The following is a 20,105-nucleotide window of genomic DNA, read 5'->3' on the forward strand; positions in this document are numbered from 1 at the left end:
GAATTGATTACAAAATAACAAACGACGTAGACTGACCTGAACAAGAACTTACATAAACACGAAGAACGCATGAAACAGGAACAGACTACCCAAACGAACAAACAAACGAAACAAACGTACCCCCCCCCCCCCCCCCCCCCCCAAGATGCGAACTCCGGCCGCAAAACTGAACCTCAAGGGGGAGGGTCTGGGTGGGGATCTGTCCACGGTGGCGGCTCCGGGTCCGGACGTGGTCCCCACCCCACCATAGTCAATCCCCGCCTCCGTAGCCTCCATAGCCTCCTCCAAATGGCCACCCTCCAAATTAACCCCACCGGATTAAGGGGCAGCACCGGACAGCACCGCAAAACTGAACCTCAAGGGGGAGGGTCTGGGTGGGCATCTGTCCACGGTGGCGGCTCCGGCTCCGGACGTGGTCCCCACCCCACCATAGTCAATCCCCGCCTCCGTAGCCTCCTCCAAATGGCCACCCTCCAAATTAACCCCACCGGACTAAGGGGCAGCACCGGACTGAGGGGCAGCACCGGACTGAGGGGCAGCATCGGACTGAGGGGCAGCACCGGACTGACTGGCGGATCCTGGCTGGCTGACGGCTCTGGCGGATCCTGGCTGGCTGACAGCTCTGGCGGATCCTGGCTGGCTGACGGCTCTGGCTGCTCCTGTCTGGCGGACGGCTCTGGCTGCTCCTGTCTGGCGGACGGCTCTGGCTGCTCCTGTCTGGCGGACGGCTCTGGCTGCTCCTGTCTGGCGGACGGCTCTGGCTGTTCATGTCTGGCGAACGGGCAGCTCTGACGGCTCGGGACAGACGGGCAGCTCTGACGGCTCGGGACAGACGGGCAGCTCTGACGGCTCGGGACAGACGGGCAGCTCTGACGGCTCGGGACAGACGAGCAGCTCTGACGGCTCGGGACAGACGGACAGCTCAGACAGCGCTGGGCAGGCGGGCAGCTCAGACAGTGCTGGGCAGGCAGGCAGCTCAGACAGCGCTGGGCAGGCAGGCAGCTCAGACAGCGCTGGGCAGGCAGGCAGTTCTGGACAGACTGGCAGTGCAGGCGGCTCTGGGCAGACGGGCACACCTGTAGGGAGGAGACGGAGAGACAGCCTGGTGTGTGGGGCTGCCACAGGACCCACCAGGCTGGAGAGACCTACAGGAGGCTTGATGTTAAGAAGAGGCACCTGAATGACCGGGCTGTGGGGGAGCACTGGAGCTCTGGTGCGCAGCCTTGGCACCACTCCCCCAGGCTGGAATACTACTCCAGCCCGTACCCTCCAGAGGGCAGGCACAGGTTGAACCGGGCTGTTGATGAGCACTGGAGATCTAGTGCCTACTACGCGCACCTCTCCCTTAGGCTCCACTGCCACATTTGCCCGGTACGAGCGAAGCGTAGGCATAGGACGCACTGCACCCTCCCAGCGCCCCGGAGACACAGCACGCAGAGCCGGCGCAGGATACCCTGGACCGAAACTGTGTACCGGAGACCAGACGCACTGAGCAGGCACAATACGCCCCGGCTGGATGCCCACACTCACATGACACTTTCGGGGGGCTGCCCTATAGCGCACCGGGCTATGGGCACGCACTGGCGACACCGTGCGCTTAACCGCATAACACGGTGCCTGACCAGTAACGCGTTGCTTATAATAAACACGAGGAGTGCGCTCAGGTCTGCTACCTGGCTTAGCCACACTCCTCTCTAGCCCCCCCCAAAAAAAATTCTGGGGTTGCCTCGTACCTGTCGCGCTGCCGTGCTGCCTCCTCATATCGCCGCCGCTCAGCTTTCGCTTCCTCCAGCTCAGCTTTGGGGCGGCGATACTCCCCAGCCTGTGCCCAGGGTCCTTCTCCGTTCAAAATCTCCTCCCATGTCCAGGAGTCCTGGGATTTCTGCTGCTGCTGTCGCTGCCCTTTTCCCCGCTGCTTGATCCTTTGTAGGTGGGTGATTCTGTAACGTTCGTCATATTCCTCCTCCTCGGATGAGGAGCATGGATCGGACCAACACGCAGCGAGGTGTGTAGACATAATGAATTTAATAAATGAAAGACGAAACACAAAGAAAACTTGAATTGATTACAAAATAACAAACGACGTAGACTGACCTGAACAAGAACTTACATAAACACGAAGAACGCATGAAACAAGAACAGACTACCCAAACGAACGAACAAACGAAACAGTCCCGTGTGGTAGACACGGACACAGAAACAATCACCCACAAACAAACAGTGAGAACAGCCTACCTTAATATGGTTCTCAATCAGAGGAAACGTCAAACACCTGCCCCTAATTGAGAACCATGTCAGGCAACACATTGAACCCAACATAGAAACACATAACATAGACTACCCACCCAGCTCACGTCCTGACCAACTAAACAAAGTTAAACAAAGGAAAATAAGGTCAGGAACGTGACAGTTGCTGGGCGGCTTCAATGTGGTGCTCTTATTCTTCGCACTTTGCTTGGTGAGGTAGATTGCTGTTATAACTTGATGACCCTTCACATACCTAACCATTTCTTTGGCTCTCTTGTAGAGTGTATCCATTGTTTTCAGTGCCATGATGTCCTTGAGGAGCAGATTCAATGCATGAGCAGCACAGCCAATGGGTGTGATGTGAAGGTAGGACTCCTCCACTTTAGACCAAGCAGCCTTCATGTTCGCAGCATTGTCTATCATCAGTGCAAATACCTTCTGTTGTCCAAGGTCATTGATGACTGCCTTCAGCTCATCTGCAATGTAGAGACCGGTGTGTCTGTTGTCCCTTGTGTCTGTGCTCTTGTAGAATGCTGGTTGAGGGGTGGAGATGATGTAGTTAATTATTCCTTGCCCACAAACATTTGACCACCCATCCGAGATGATCGCAATACAGTCTGCTTTCGCTATGATTTGCTTGACCTTCACTTGAACTCTGTTGAACTCTGCATCCAGCAAATTAGTAGATAAATCATGTCTGGTTGGAGGGGTGAATGATGTGTGAAGAACGTTCAGAAATCTCTTCCAATACACATTGCCTGTGAGCATCAGAGGTGAACCAGTTGCATACACAGTTCGAGCAAGACATTCATCAGCATTTCTCTGACTACGTTCCTCCATTGAGTCAAAAAACTTCTGATTCCAGGAGGACAATGAGCTGTTGTGATTGATAAGGTGTCTGATTCATCATTTTTACCTCAAATAGAAGTAGAGGGACTTTTGTCAGAGGTTGCTTGTTGTGACCGCTGAGGAAACTTTATGCACTTAGCCAGATGATTCTGCATTTTTGTTGCATTCTTCACATATGATTTGGCACAGTGTTTGCAAATGTACACAGCTGTTCCTTCTATATTAGCTGCAGTGAAATGCCTCCACATTTTCCTGTAAAGATTCGGGAAAAAATGAGTAAAAAAAAACAACAAATACAATTCTATGTACAGATAAATAGTTAAGCAGTTAGATGAAACAACTCCTTAGTAAGATAAATGTTTTAAAATGAAACATGTATGGTAACAGGTGAATTAACACTCAGTTAGCAGGCTCAAGCAAGCTAAAACCCACATGGAAGCAAAAACTAACTAGCAGAAATTGTTAACAAGTTCGACATTATTTAAACACACTTTGCTGTAGGCTACTATTTACTAGTTAGCAAAGAATCATGTTTATCATATAAAATACGTTCACCCCACCCAGTATTGTGTATTGTAATCAAAACTTACCAGAAGGCATATAGTCCTTGGCTCAGACAGTGCAGTAGTGTGGGCTCAGTAGCGTCTCATTAGTGTGCAAGATCTTGAGAATCAGCTGAACATGTGATGGAAGAATGCACTGTGCATGCAGAGGGTTGCAATTCCATTGAAGTTGGGATAGTTTAACCAAAATATCCCACAAGACCTAGAATTGCCTTGTGTATCCCACAAAAAAGGTTTGCTGTTATAAGCTAACTTTTTTGATAAATGTAAGAAATATTCCACAAATTCCAGGGCCTAAATTCCCATGGAATATTTGCGGGAAAATGCTGGAAAACCAACACCATGCTTCACCGTATGGATGGTGCCAGGTTTCCTCCAGACGTGATGTTTGGCATTCAGGTTTCATCAGCCCAGAGAGTCTTGTTTCTCATGCTCTGAGAGTCCTTTCGGTGCCTTTTTGCAAACTCCAAGCGAGCTGTCATGTTCCTTTTACTGAGGATTTCGGCTTCCGTCTGGCCGCTCTATCATAATAGCCTGATGGGTTGAGTGCTGAAGAGATGGTTGTCCTTCTGGAAGTCTCTCCCATCTCCGCAGAGGAACTCTGGAGCTCTGTCAGAGTGACCATCAAGTTCTTGGTCACCTCCCTGACCAAGGCCCTTCTTCCACGATTGCTCAGTTTGGCTGGGTGGCCAGCTCTAGGAAGAGTGTTGGTGGTTCCAAACTTCCATTCAAGAACCTTGTGTTAGCCTCAACGTCTTGCTGTGACACTATTTATCAGTTTGTTTTGGTTTCTTTATTTGCTGACCAAAGCGTCATTACTGTGTATAATAAAAAATTAAAAAAAACATTTAAAAATCTAGTTCTAAGCCTAAGAATGCACCTTCAGTTACACATATAAATGCGATCTGTCAGTGCTTTCCGTGTCGAACTTCTGGTGACTTTGATTTGAACTTATTCTCAATGGCAGGAAAGATGTTGGTTTAGCATTTGACTTTGTGCTTTTCTGTTTCTGAGTTTGTGGTCATCACCGTGTGCCTCAAAGCTGGCCTGGAGACCTCGTCTTGGGCTATGGTAGGCTCTCTCCTCTTACTACAATATCTTGTCTATCCATCGTCTTTCTCATACCACAGACACCTATAACAATTGGGAAAAAGGCAGATCTTAAAAGGTCCATAAGGATATGTTCCATCCATCTGTTCCTCTTCCTCCTTCAACTCTTTGCCACCATTCACATGACATAGGCCTTACACCAGAACCACTAGCAGAATAACTTAGTCATTGTGTAATTAATCTGTAATAAGATGGTAAGTACACTGTATTTACTATTGTAACCCTCACCTCCCACACTGTATTTATATATGTAGACAAAAGGATGTAACATGCTCTGTCTCTTCCAGTTCAGTCACATTGCCATCTGGGGCAGCATCAGCCTGTGGGTGGTGTTCTTCGGTATCTACTCCTCTCTGTGGACGCTCATCTCTCTGGCTCCTCCAGTTCAGTCATATTGCCATCTGGGGCAGAATCAGCCTGTGGGTGGTGTTCTTCTGTATCTACTCCTCTCTGTGGCCACTCATCTCTCTGGCTCCGGACATGTCTGGCGAGGTAAACACTCAACTTAAACTCCACCCTCCTTTAAACCCAGCAAAACATGTCTGATAACCCCTGCATTCACATAACATTAGTAAGTGCTCCATTGGAAAATAAACACGCATTGTAGAAATGTTCACTGTTTTCTGGGTATGCACCCAGCAGTGATAAACCCTTCTATAGGATCACATCATTCATAACTCAACATAATGAACAGTATCTCCTATCTCATTGCTGTTACTGACTAGTGGTTGGTGGGAAGGTTTCAATGTGTCTACTACGTAACCCAACTGTCAGGACCCGGTTACGAACTCGGGTCTCCGGTGTGAGAAACAGTCACTTAGCAAACTGAGCCACTAATAGTCGGCAGAACCCAGAAGATGAGGCAGAGACAGCAATACTTGAGACTGTGTTTTAACCTCTACTTCCTCACAAACCCGGGTCCGGGAGCACCCCCATCAGTAAAAAAAAGCTGACAAGCATAGGCTAGCATAGCGTCACAAGTAAATAGTAGCATCTAAATATCATTAAATCACAAGTCCAAGACACCAAATGAAAGATACACATCTTGTGAAACCAGCCATCATTTCTGATTTTTAAAATGTTTTACAGGGAAGACACAATATGTAAATCTATTAGCTAACCACGTTAGCAAAAGACACCACTTTTTTACTCCACCATTTTTTTACTCCATCAGTAGCTATCACAAATTTGACCAAATAAAGATATAAATAGCCACTAACCAAGAAACAACTTCATCAGATGACAGTCTGATAACATATTTATTGTATAGCATATGTTTTGTTAGAAAAATGTGCATATTTCAGGTATAAATCATAGTTTACCATTGCAGCCACTATCACAACTCTCACCAAAGCGACTAGAATAACTACAGAGACCATTGTGTATTACCTAATTACTCATCATAAAACATTTCTTAAAAATACACAGCGTACAGCAGATGAAAGACACAGATCTTGTGAATCCAGCCAATATTTCAGATTTCCTAAGTGTTTTACAGCGAAAACACATTATAGCGTTATATTAGCTTACCACAATAGCAAACATCACAACAGCATTGATTCAAGGCAAAAATAGCGATAACGTATAAACCACCAAAATATATAAATTTTTTCACTAACCTTCTCAGAATTCTTCAGATGACAGTCCTATAACATCATATTACACAATGCATATAGAGTTTGTTCGAAAATGTGCATATTTAGCGGCACAAATCGTGCTTATACAATGTGATTAGTGTCCAAAACTTCAAGCAATCTGTCCGGCGCCATCTTGGAGAGGCACCTATTCTAATCGAAAACTATTCATAAACTTGACAAAAAAAATACAGGTTGGACAGCAATTGAAAGACAAATTAGTTCTTAATGCAATTGCTGGGTTACATTTTTAAAATTAACGTTACTTCAAAATACAGCGTGCGATAAAGCGAGGCTGCACTGCAATTAATGGCGGCTTATGCATTTGACTTTTTTCAACAGAACAACGAATTATCAGCATAAATAGTTCTTACTTTTTGATGAACTCTCATCAGAATCTTGGGAAAGGTGTCCTTTGTCCAAAAGAATCGTTGCTAGGTTGGAGAACGTCCTCTTCAACGTTGCAATTAGCAGTAGACATTGGCATTTGAGCAAGAGATACCCAACTTCCTACAACGCCAAGAAAATAAATACCCGAAAATCGCAATATACTGACATAAACTGATATAATTCGGTTTAAAATAACAAGATTATGATGTCTTTAAAGCCTATATCGAATAAAAACACAGCCGGAAATGTCTCAGATCTATAACCGATGGTTCTAGTACAATGTGCCAAGGTCCTCAGTGCGTCAGAGCGAAGGGGGAAAAGAACATACACCTCTTTGCCAAGTGATTTATAACCTTTGAGATCTACGTAGAGACTCCATTTCAAGTCTCCCTATTCGCTAACAACCAGGGGAAGGCGTATGCAGTGCATCTCAACCAATAGAAGACAGGCAGATTTATACACAGGTCTCAGAACAGCCAGCAAAATTCTGCATTCTTACATCCACATAGGAAAATTGCTCTAAGTCCAGTTCTGTTTCACTCACAGATATAATTCAAACGGTTTTAGAAACTAGAGAGTGTTTTCTATCCAATAGTAATAATAATATGCATATTGTACGAGCAAGAATTGAGTACGAGGCAGTTTAATTTGGGAACGTCATTATTACAAAGTGCTAACAGCTCCCCCTAAAGTAAAAAGAAAGATCTTCAGGCAAAAAATATAAATCCACAACGTCAAAAGTAATTCCAAGAAAAAAAACTATATCCTCCAAGTCACAAGGTAAATCCACAAAGTGAAAAGTACAGCAGGGAAAAAAACTCAAAAGAAATAATCAAAAAATAAATAAACGAGAACAAAACCAGAGTACCTCAAGAGAATCCAACTGGAGAAACTAATGTTCACAGCATGGCTGGGGCTAGGTGCTAACATTCAAACACAGAGCAAAGAACTGAGGAAAACTAAGGGTTTAAATACATTCAAGGGAAACGAGGCACAGGTGCAAATAATAACAGGAAACAAGGGAAAACAAAAGGGTCAAAAACGCACAATGGGGGCATCTAGTGACCAAAACCGGAACAATCCTGGCCAAATCCTGACACCAACAGTGTGTTTTTGAACAGAGGGCCAGAGTAAAAGGGCACAAGGCGAGACCCATATGCAGACACAGGAGGCAGATGGTTGAGCTCCGATAGTTATTATAACACAAGGGGGTAGGCAAAAGGAAGGTTGGGTACAGGCAAGAGTTCGTTAACCAGCTCTATCTGCCCCTCTCCATCACTCTTGCTCTTTGTTTTAATCTCTATTGATCTCGCTCTCGCTTGATCTCTCACTTACTCTTTGCCCTCTCCTCTTTTTTTCCCGTCTTCTCTCTCCCTCCCTCTCTCTTTCTCTTTCTCTATCTCTCTCTCTCTCTTTTTGCTTGGAATGCCTGAGGACCATGGTGATATAGACATCACTACACCACTACTTGTTCTACAGTTTCTGCACACACTGACTCCACAATTCACCTCCTCCAAGAAGAGAGGTTGAGAAATGGCCGACTTGATGCAATAGCATGTGTCAGTGAGTTGACTGTAAAAATATTATTCAAAATGAAACGTTCTTCCAGGAGGTTGATTATGTGAAGTGAACTCTCCGTCTCCTTGGGCTCTGGTCAAAAGTAGTTCACTATGTAGGGAATATGGTGCCATTTGGGATGCACCCCTTCACTCCCTTCCTCTTTATTTTATTTTTATTTTTATTTAACCTTTATTTAACCAGGTAGGCAAATTGAGAACACGTTCTCATTTACAATTGCGACCTGGCCAAGATAAAGCAAAGCAGTTCGACACATACAACAACACATAGTTACACATGGAGTAAAAAACAAACATATAGTCAATAATACAGTGAAAAAAATAAGTCTATATACAATGTGAGCAAGTGAGGTGAGATAAGGGAGGTGAAGGCAAACAGATATTTGTATAAATAAATAAAAATATAAAAAGGCCATGGAGGCGAAGTGAGTACAACACAGCAAGTAAAATAAAAACTAAAAAAACACTGGAATGGTTGGTTTGCATTGGAAGAAAGTGCAAAGTAGAGACAGAAATAATGGGGTGCAAAGGAGCAAAATAAATTAATAAATAAATACAGTAGGTAAAGAGGTAGTTGTTTGGGCTAAATTGTAGATGGGTTATGTACAGGTGCAGTAATCTATGAGCTGCTCTGACAGCTGGTGCTTAAAGCTAGTGAGGAAGGTGTTTCCAGTTTCAGAGATTTTTGTAGTTCGTTCCAGTCATTGGCAGCAGAGAACTGGAAGGAGAGGCGTCCAAAGGAAGAATTGGTTTTGGGGGTGACTAGAGAGATATACCTGCTGGAGCGCGTGCTACAGGTAGGTGCTGCTATGGTGACCAGCGAGCTGAGATAAGGGGGGACTTTACCTAGCAGGGTCTTGTAGATGACCTGGAACCAGTGGGTTTGGCGACGAGAATGAAGCGAGGGCCAGCCAACGAGAGTGTACAGGTCGCAGTGGTGGGTAGTATATGGGGCTTTGGTGACAAAACGGATGGCACTGTGATAGACTGCATCCAATTTATTGAGTAGGGTTTTGGAGGCTATTTTGTAAATGACATCACCGAAGTCGAGGATTGGTAGGATGGTCAGTTTTACAAGGGTATGTTTGGCAGCATGAGTAAAGGATGCTTTGTTGCGGAATAGGAAGCCAATTCTAGATTTGACTTTGGATTGGAGATGTTTGATGTGGGTCTGGAAGGAGAGTTTACAGTCTAACCAGACACCTAGGTATTTGTAGTTGTCCACATATTCTAAGTCAGAGCCGTCCAAAGTAGTAATGTTGGACAGGCGGGCAGGAGCAGGCAGCGATCGGTTGAAGAGCATGCATTTGGTTTTACTTGTATTTAAGAGCAGTTGGAGGCCACGGAAGGAGAGTTGTATGGCATTGAAGCTCGCCTGGAGGGTTGTTAAACACAGTGTCAAAAGAAGGGCCAGAAGTATACAGAATAGTGTCGTCTGCGTAGAGGTGGATCAGAGAATCACCAGCAGCAAGAGCGACATCATTGATGTAAACAGAGAAGAGAGTCAGTCCAAGAATTGAACCCTGTGGCACCCCCATAGAGACTGCCAGAGGCCCGGACAACAGACCCTCCGATTTGACACACTGAACTCTATCAGAGAAGTAGTTGGTGAACCAGGCGAGGCAATCATTAGAGAAACCAAGGCTGTCGAGTCTGCCAATGAGGATGTGGTGATTGACAGAGTCAAAAGCCTTGGCCAGGTCAATGAAAACGGCTGCACAGTATTGTTTCCTATCGATGGCGGTTACGATATCGTTTATGACCTTGAGCGTGGCTGAGGTGCACCCATGACCAGCTCTGAAACCAGATTGCATAGCGGAGAAGGTGTGGTGTGATTCGAAATGGTCGGTAATCTGTTTGTTGACTTGGCTTTCGAAGACCTTAGAAAGGCAGGGTAGGATAGATATAGGTCTGTAGCAGTTAGGGTCAAGGGTGTCCCCTTTGAAGAGGGGGATAACCGCAGCTGCTTTCCAATCTTTGGGGATCTCAGACGACACGAAAGAGAGGTTGAAGAGGCTAGTAATAGGGGTGGCAACAATTTCAGCAGATAGTTTTAGAAAGAAAGGGTCCAGATTATCTAGCCCGGCTGATTTGTAAGGGTCCAGATTTTGCAGCTCATTAAGAACATCAGCTGACTGTATTTGGGAGAAAGAGAAATGGGGAAGGCTTGGGCGAGTAGCAGAGGGGAGGGCAGTGCTGTTGTCCGGGGTAGGGGTAGCCAGGTGGAAAGCATGGCCAGCCGTAGAAAAATGCTTATTGAAATTCTCAATTATAGTGGATTTGTCGGTGGTGACAGTGTTTCCTATCTTCAGAGCGGTTGGAAGCTGGGAGGAGGTGTTCTTATTCTCCATGGACTTTATGGTGTCCCAGAACTTTTTTGAATTTGTGTTGCAGGAAGCAAATTTCTGCTTGAAAAAGCTAGCCTTGGCTGTTCTAACTGCCTGTGTATATTGGTTTCTGGCTTCCCTGAAAAGTTGCATATCACGGGGGCTGTTCGATGCTAATGCAGAACGCCATAGGATGTTTTTCTGTTGGTTAAGGGCAGTCAGGTCAGGAGAGAACCAAGGGCTATATCTGTTCCTGGTTCTAAATTTCTTGAATGGGGCATGCTTATTCAAGATGGTGAGGAAGGCATTTTTAAAAAATGACCAGGCATCCTCTACTGACGGGATGAGATCAATATCCTTCCAGGATACCCCGGCCAGGTCGATTAGGAAGGCCTGCTCGCTGAAGTGTTTCAGGGAGCGTTTGACAGTGATGAGTGGAGGTCGTTTGACCGCTGACCCATTACGGATGCAGGCAATGAGGCAGTGATCGCTGAGATCTTGGTTGAAAACAGCAGAGGTGTATTTGGAGGGCAAGTTTGTTAGGATGATATCTATGAGGGTACCCGTGTTTACGGAATTGGGGTGGTACCTGGTAGGTTCATTGATAATTTGAGTGAGATTGAGGGCATCAAGCTTAGATTGTAGGGTGGCTGGGGTGTTGAGCATGTTCAAATTTAGGTCGCCTAGCAGCACGAGCTCTGAAGATAGATGGGGGGCAATCAGTTCACATATAGTGTCCAGAGCACAGCTGGGGGCAGAGGGTGGTCTATAGCAGGCGGCAACGGTGAGAGACTTGTTTTTAGAGAGGTGGATTTTTAAAAGTAGAAGTTCAAATTGTTTGGGAACAGACCTGGATAGTATAACAGAACTCTGCAGGCAGTCTTTGCAGTAGATTGCAACACCGCCCCCTTTGGCCGTTCTATCTTGTCTGAAAATATTGTAATTGGGGATAAAAATGTCTGAATTTTTGGTGGTCTTTCTAAGCCAGGATTCAGACACGGCTAAAACATCCGGGTTGGTAGAGTGTGCTAAAGCAGTGAACAAAACAAACCTAGGGAGGAGGCTTCTAATGTTAACATGCATGAAGCCAAGGCTATTACGGTTACAGAAGTCATCAAAAGAGAGCGCCTGGGGAATAGGAGTGGAGCCAGGTACTGCAGGGCCTGGATTCACCTCTACATCACCAGAGGAACAGAGGAGAAGTAGGATAATGGTACGGCTAAAAGCTATGAGAATTGGTCGCCTAGAGCTACTAGAGCAGAGAGTAAAAGGAAGTTTCTGGGGGCGATAAAATAGTTTAAAGGAATAATGTACAGACAAAGGTATGGTAGGATGTGAATACAGTGGAGGTAAACCTAAGTATTGAGTGATGATGAGAGAGATCTTGTCTCTAGAAACATCATTGAAACCAGGTGATGTCATCGCATATGTGGGTGGTGGAACTGAGAGGTTGGATATGGTATAGAGAGCAGGGCTAGAATCTCTACAGTGAAATAAGCCAATAAACACTAACCAGAACAGCAATGGACAAGGCATATTTACATTAAGGAGAGGCATGCTTAATCGAGTGATCAATAAGGGTCCAGTGAGTAGAGGTTGGTTGGGGTCGTGGCGATCCAGACAGCTGGCCGGGTATATGGCTATCGGTAGCAGCATTGGATGGAGGTCTGTTTGTAGATACCTCGTGCGTTTCCGTCGGTAGGTTCCGTGTAGTGGGGTTTTGTTCAGATAGCAGCCGATAAGACAGCTAACGATTAGCGGGCCTCAGATGAGCGTTCAGGTAACGTCGGGACGGAGGTGCCGGTTGGATAAATCCCTCGGGCAGATAACGTCGGCAGTCAGTCGTGAAGGCCCGGTGGGGTTCCGTATCTGCAGCAGCAACAAAAGAAACGGGTCCGGATGGTGATGGAACTCCTCAGCTGGCTAGCTCCAGCATGATTTGAGTTTGCTCCGGGGTCGACGTAAGCCAATAGTCACACGGTATGCAGCTAGCTAGCTGCGAAATCAAGGTGCAAGTGTCCAGAGCCTGCGGTTGGAATCCGGGGAAACTGAGAGAAAAAAAGTCCCGGAATGCTCCGGTCCGAGTCGCGTTGCACAAAAGTGCCGGTAGATTATCGAGCTAAAGGAATAGCTGATGACCGCAAAACGTGGGCAGCTGAAACATCAACGCTAGCCAGCAAACCGGCTAATTTCGGGGCAGCTACAGATTAGCTTCTGGCTAGCTATCGGAGTAGCTTCTGGTTAGCTTTCAGGCTAGCTTCTGAATTAGCCCCTGGCTATCTTCCACGATGGATTTTCAGATTGAGGTAAATAATACTTATTGTAATTGGTGAAGCGGGTTGCAGGAAAGCTTTTGCAGGAAAGCTTTTGTAGTTGAGTTCTTGGATAATAAAATAAATAAAAGATATGTGAAGAAAAGGTGTAAATATATATATATACAGGACACGACACGACAATACAGAAAAAGACGTCTGAACTGCTCAGCCACCTTGGAATGCGTTACTAACATGTGTTTCGGATTGGAGTTATTTATATTCAAGTGCACCTGCAGAGGCTCCAGCCCAGGCCGCTCATCAGGACTCACTTGCTTTGAAGCACAAGAATGGCCCTTCGGAATGGCACTGAGAAGCCAGCTCCACCTACTGTATCGCTAGATAACCCAACCTCTCTCCACTCACATGCCAGCTCAATACAGCCACGCTAGGACCCACAGAACAGAGACTCTCCGTAGTGTGTGTGTGTGTTTTGAGTGTGTTTTGAGTGTATGTGCGTGGGTGCGCGCCAGTGCGATGTGCGTTCGTGTGTGCGAGCATATCTACGCTTACCTGTGTGAGTGTGCTGTCACCAGTGCCCCCGCGATTGAAGTAGCAGGGCCGCAGATGACGGTTCTCCTCGCTATTTCTCCGCTCTGCCATATCTTTCCAAAACCACCAGGGACCCCTGGAAACTCCAGGGGGTGGATTGAAACATCAGACTCCCAGCTCCCCGTGGTTTTATAGAAACCCACAAGGTTCCTCACTATTAGACCTGTGAACGACTCCATGTTGGAATTCGAGAGGCACTTCAGCGTTGCTGCTGAGATGACTTTGTACCCCTACGCTGTTTTCCCTCTGTCTCTGTGTTTTCGGAACACTTAAAACTTCTTATGGCTGCAGTCCCGGTAACGGGACCGATATGACAAGAGCCAGTCCAAGTGCAGGGCGCCAAATTCAAAAACCAGAAATCTCATAATTAAAATTCCTCAGACATTCATGTGTCTTATATCATTTTAAAGGTAATCTTGTTGTTAATCCCACCAAAGTGTCCGATTTCAAATAGGCTTTTCAGCAAAAGCACTACAAACGATTATGTTAGGTCACCACACCACAAAAATAATCACAGCCTATTTTCCCAGCTAAAGATAGCTTCACAAAAACCAGAATAGAGATAAAATGAATCACTAACCTTCGATTATTTTCAGCAGATGACACTCATAGGACTTCATGTTACACAATACATGCATGTTTTGTTTGATCAAATTCATATTTATATCAAAAAAATCTGAGTTTACATGCAAAAACATCAAGTGACTTTGCATAGCCCATCGTTTCAACATGAATACTCATCATAAATATAGATGATAATACAAGTTATACACATTGAATTATAGATATACCTCTCCTTAATGCAACCGCTATGTCAGATTTCAAAAGAACTTTACGGGAAAATAATTGCACGCTATAATCTGAGATGGAGCTGGTCATGAGGGATTGGGGGTCATTTTTGGCCACAACAAACACATCCAGCCTCAATTAGGATACAGTAGGATACAACTCTGAACCCTCAAATCACCCCATTTCCCGTCCCCTAGCTCCTTAGCGCCATAGCAGAACGGTCTACCCCTCTGTTCTAACTTCCATCCATATTGTACAGTATGGTCCGGTAGAGCCAGTAGAATTTAGCCAAAGGGACATGGATGGAGGTAGACCAAATCACTCACTGGGACTGGATTTTACCTCAACGAATCTCATTTCATCAGGCCCAATAAAAAAGAGACGCACAAAGAGAGACTGCGCCCAGGCTCCTAGTGTCTGAATATTAGCATCCAGAGGCTTTGGCTTTGGCAACAACCAGGCTCATACAGAGAAAAGGGCAGAGGCTCAAATTTGACACCCTTACAGATATGACAGAAAGAGACGTGGTAAGAGTGAGGTGTGTGTGCGGTGCACACGGGTGTGGAAAGTTGACTTTTCTTTATCTATGCTTTCTAAAGTCAAAAGGTCTAGGAACAGGGTGAAAGCTAAGGCCTTGATTGACCACCCTTCATATTTACCATCATAATGGCAGGCATTAACATTCTTGAAGTCTCACTTTCACTGTGGCCTGTCAGGCATGGTCAGCCAACTGCCGCTGCTGTGAGACCCCCTGATCAATGCATCCAGGCAAAGTAATCACACGCCGCTACTCTGAGCCGATTGGATCAGTCTGTCCCTTTACCATCGCATGAAGGATGGCGTTGAAAAATCTATTTTCTTAGACTAAGACACAGTTTCAAGAATGTCAAATATGACAAACGACTGTATTGGCGTGTCCATATCATATTCAGAGTGAAACAACAGTCTTATTTGTATATATAAGTCAATTCCAAACTTGTACAGCAAACATGAGACTTACACCTCTATACGATGTGTACAAAACTGAGCTCTGCAACAGCAACAAAAGCTTACTCGTCTGCTCCAAATAAGATCTTAGGCCGTGTTGAGTGGCAGACTGAATGCTCTATGGCTATGAACGTTTCTGACTTGTTAGTGATAGACTGTGTGTGTGTGCATGTGTTTGAGTGTGTGTGTCTGCGTCTTTGTGTGTCTGTGTCTGTGTCTCCAGTGGCTGTGAGAGGTTGACAGCCTGTCAAAACACTGCGGACACCACTGTCTGCCTGCCCAGATGAGTTTATTAGTTTGTCCTAAAAATACAATCACACCCCCCTGCACTCTAGCTCCCATAGGCCTCCAGGAATGAGCCATTGCTCGCATCTACCAAACACTGCTGGCTCGGCCAGGATTGGGTGTATCTGTCATCCAAATCTTTAACAGATAAACGTTTATTAAGATTAAGTTAACCTTTCACGAGTATCTACCCCGGGTCCGGGATCACCCCCCAACCCCCCACACTGAGTAGCATAGCCTAGCATAGCGTCACAATTAAATAGTAGCATCTAAATATCATTAAATCACAAGTCCAAGACACCTAATGAAAGATACAGATCTTGTGAATAAAGCCACCATTTCAGATTTTTAAAATGTTTTACAGGGAAGACAAAATATGTAAATCTATTAGCTAACCACGTTAGCAAAAGACACCACTTTTCTAACTCCATCAGTTTCTTACTCCATCAGGTGCTATCACCAATTCGGCTAAACTAAGATATTGATAGCCACTAACCAAGAAAAAACCTCATCAGATGACAGTCTGATAACATATTTATGGTATAGGATAGGTTTTGTTAGAAAAATGTGCATATTTCAGGTAGATATCATAGTTTACAATTGCACCCACCGTCACAAATGGACTAGAATAAATACATAGAGCAACGTGTTTACCTAATTACTAATCATCAAACATTTCGTAAAAATACACAGCATACACTAATCGAAAGACACAGATCCTGTGAATACAGACAATATTTCAGATTTTCTAAGTGTCTTACAGCGAAAACACAATAAATCGTTATATTAGCATACCACATATGCGAACGTTACCAGAGCATTAATTCTAGCCAAAGAGAGCGATAACGTAAACATCGCCAAAATATATTAATTTTTTCACTAACCTTCTCAGAATTCTTCAGATGACACTCCTGTAACATCACATTACAACATACATATACAGTTTGTTCGAAAATGTGCATATTTAGCCACCAAAATCATGGTTAGCCTGTTAGGCGGGCTGTCCCGATGTCGGTACACTTATGACAACATCCAGCTCTATTGCAGGGCGCGAAATTCAAAATCTATTTTTTTTAAATATTTAACTTTCACACATTAACAAGTCCAATACAGCATTTGAAAGATAAACATCTTGTCAATCCAGCCAACATGTCCGATTTTTTAAATGTTTTACAGAGAAAACACCACATATATTTATGTTAGCTCACCACCAAATAAAAAATGGACAGACATGTAGGAGCAGCACAAGTATGATTCAAGTAGCATGCACAAGCCAACCTAACTAACCTAGAACCAACCTAAACAACCTAGAAAAAACTACCTCAGATGACAGTCCTATAACATGTTACACAATAAATCTATGTTTTGTTCATAAAATGTGCATATTTTAGCTATAAGTCAGTTTTACATTACTGCTCCCATCATAGCTACATCACAGCTACAGTCTGAAATCGCACGGGAGTAGCCAGAGAAAATACAGACACCAACGTCAACTACTAATTACACCTCATAAAACATTTCAGAAAAACATATGGTGGATAGCTAATGAAAGACAAAGATCGTGTGAATAGAGCCAATATTTCCGATTTTTGAAGTGTTTTACAGCGAAAACACAATATATCGTTATATTAGCTTACAACATTAGCTAGCATACGGCAGCATTGATTCTAGTCAAACGCTAGCATAGCATAGTTCGACAGATATATGAAAAAGCATCCCAAATTGGGTCCTTATCTTTGTTGATATTCCATCAGAATGTTGTAAAGGGGTCCATTGTCCAACGAAATATTTCCATCTTGAATTAGCAAGCACAATGGCCGTGCGGCGCTAATCTCTCTTTCTTCAAAAAATTCTTGCGTCACATCACGTCTAAAGTCCAGAATAAATTTCAATAATATAATTAAAGTATATTGAAAAAACATACTTTAGGATGATTTTGTGACATGTATCAAATAATATCGTAGCCAGAGATCATATTCACCTTTACCGAGCGTCTTCCATGAGCTGAGTCCATTTTCTAAATCGTGCCCAGAATTTTTTTTGAAGTGCGCAGGTCTCACTACAAGATGTTGTGTTCAGCCCCTGGAAGAGATATTCAACTGCTTTCTTCTCTCACTTCCGCATTACACCCAGATGAAGGCGTATGACGTGTTTCTACGGTCCTAAGTGACATGACCTTTTATAGACAAGGTCTTAAAGAGAGACATCGCATTTGGAAATCTCAATTCCGGATAGGAAATCGGCTGTAAAAATAGTTCTGTTCCACTTAGAGAAATAATTTAAATGTTTTTAGAAACTAGGGACTGTTTTCTATCCAATAGTAGTAAATATATGCATATTGTAAGATAAAAAATTTCTTAACCTGTTTGGGCTGCAAGCCCGACGTCGGTACAAATATGACAACAGCTGCAGGGCGCGAAATTCAAAATCTATTTTTTTTTTATATTTAACTTTCACACATTAACAAGTCCAATACAGCATTTGAAAGATAAACATCTTGTCAATCCAGCCAACATGTCCGATTTTTTAAAATGTTTTACAGAGAAAACACCACATATATTTATGTTAGCTCACCACCAAATAAAAAAGTGGACAGACACGTATGATTATGATTATGATGTATGAATTATGATTCAAGTAGCATGCACAAGCCAACCTAAATAACCTAGAACCAACCTAAAGAACCTAGAAAAAACTACCTCAGATGACAGTCCTATAACATGTTACACAATAAATCTATGTTTTGTTCATAAAATGTGCATATTTTAGCTATAAATCAGTTTTACATTACTGCTCCCATCATTGCTACAGCATAGCTACAGTCTGAAATCACACGGGAGTAGCCAGAGAAAATACAGACACCAACGTCAACTACTAATTACACCTCATAAAACATTTTAGAAAAACATATGGTGGATAGCTAATGAAAGACAAATATCGTGTGAATAGAGCCAATATTTCCGATTTTTGAAGTGTTTTACAGCGAAAACACAATATATCGTTATATTAGCTTACAACATTAGCTAGCATACGGCAGCATTGATTCTAGTCAAGCGCTAGCATAGCACAGTTCGACAGATATATGAAAAAGCATCCCAAATTGGGTCCTTATCTTTGTTGATATTCCATCAGAATGTTGTAACGGGGTCCATTGTCCAGTACAGTCTTTAGTTGGGTTCCAGAACGAAATATTTCCCTCTTTGGTTAGCAAGCACAATGGCCGTGCGGCGCTAATCTGTCTTTCTTCAAAAAAATCTTCCGTCGCATCACATCTAAAGTCCAGAATAAATTGCAATAATATAATTAAAGTATATTGAAAAAACATACTTTAGGATGATTTTGTGACATGTATCAAATAATATCGTAGGCAGAGGTCATATTCACCTTTAACGAGCGTATTCCAGGAGCCGAGTCCAGGTTCTGCCTCGCGCCCGGAAAAAAAATTAAACTGCGCAGGTCTCACAAGAAGTTGTGGTGTTCAGCCCCTGAAAGAGATATTCGACTCCTTTCTTCTCTCACTTCCGCATTACACCCAGATAAAGGCGTGTGACGTGTTTCTACGGTCCTAAGTGACATGACCTTGTATAGACAAGGTCTTAAAGAGAGACATAGCATTTTGGAAATCTCAATTCTGGATAGGAAATGGGCTGTAAAAATAGTTCTGTTCAACTTAGAGAAATAATTCAAACGTTTTTAGAAACTATAGACTGTTTTCTATCCAATAATAGTAAATATATGCATATTGGAAGATCAAAAATTTCTTAAGAGGCCGTTTGAAAATGTGCGCATATTTTCCAGTTTTTTCAATATTCACCCTGCAGCCATAAGAAGTTTTAAGAGGCCGTTTGAAAATGTGCACATATTTTCCATTTTTTTCAATATTCACCCTGCAGCCAGAAGAAGTTAAACAATGACAAAAGTTGCCCAGCTGGTCAGACAATGTCGTGCGCCATATTAGACAGTGATCTAGTCGTATACATAAATACTCATAAACGTGACTAAAAAATATAGGGTGGACAGCGATTGATAGACAATTTAATTCTTAATACAATCGCCGATTTACATTTTTTTTATTATCCTTACTTTTCAATACAGTTTGCGCCAAGCGAAGCTACGTCAAACAAAATGGCGTTATAAGCGATTAACATTTCTCGACAGAAACACGATTTATCATAATAAATTGTTCCTACTTTGAGCTGTTCTTCCATCAGAATCTTGGGCAAAGAATCCTTTCTTGGGTCTAATCGTCTTTTGGTCGAAAGCTGTCCTCTTGCCATGTAGAAATGCCCATTGCGTTCGGCATGAACTGGAACCGTGCCCAGAGATTCACAGTGTCTCAGAAATAAATGTCCCAAAATCGCACTAAACGGATATAAATTGCTATAAAACGGTTTAAATTAACTACCTTATGATGTTTTTAACTCCTATAACGAGTAGAAACATGACCGGAGAAATATAACTGGCTACACTAATGCTTGGAAAA

The 20,105-nt window shown here is 43.6% G+C and overlaps 1 pseudogene; it reads left to right on the forward strand.

The window, feature by feature from the left end:
• The window catches only part of LOC129867187 (phospholipid-transporting ATPase IA-like), a 152,555-nt pseudogene that overhangs the window by 120,318 nt on the left and 12,132 nt on the right, over nt 1-20,105 (forward strand).

Source organism: Salvelinus fontinalis, chromosome 2, assembly GCF_029448725.1.
Source record: "Salvelinus fontinalis isolate EN_2023a chromosome 2, ASM2944872v1, whole genome shotgun sequence".
Taxonomy (NCBI): domain Eukaryota; kingdom Metazoa; phylum Chordata; class Actinopteri; order Salmoniformes; family Salmonidae; genus Salvelinus; species Salvelinus fontinalis.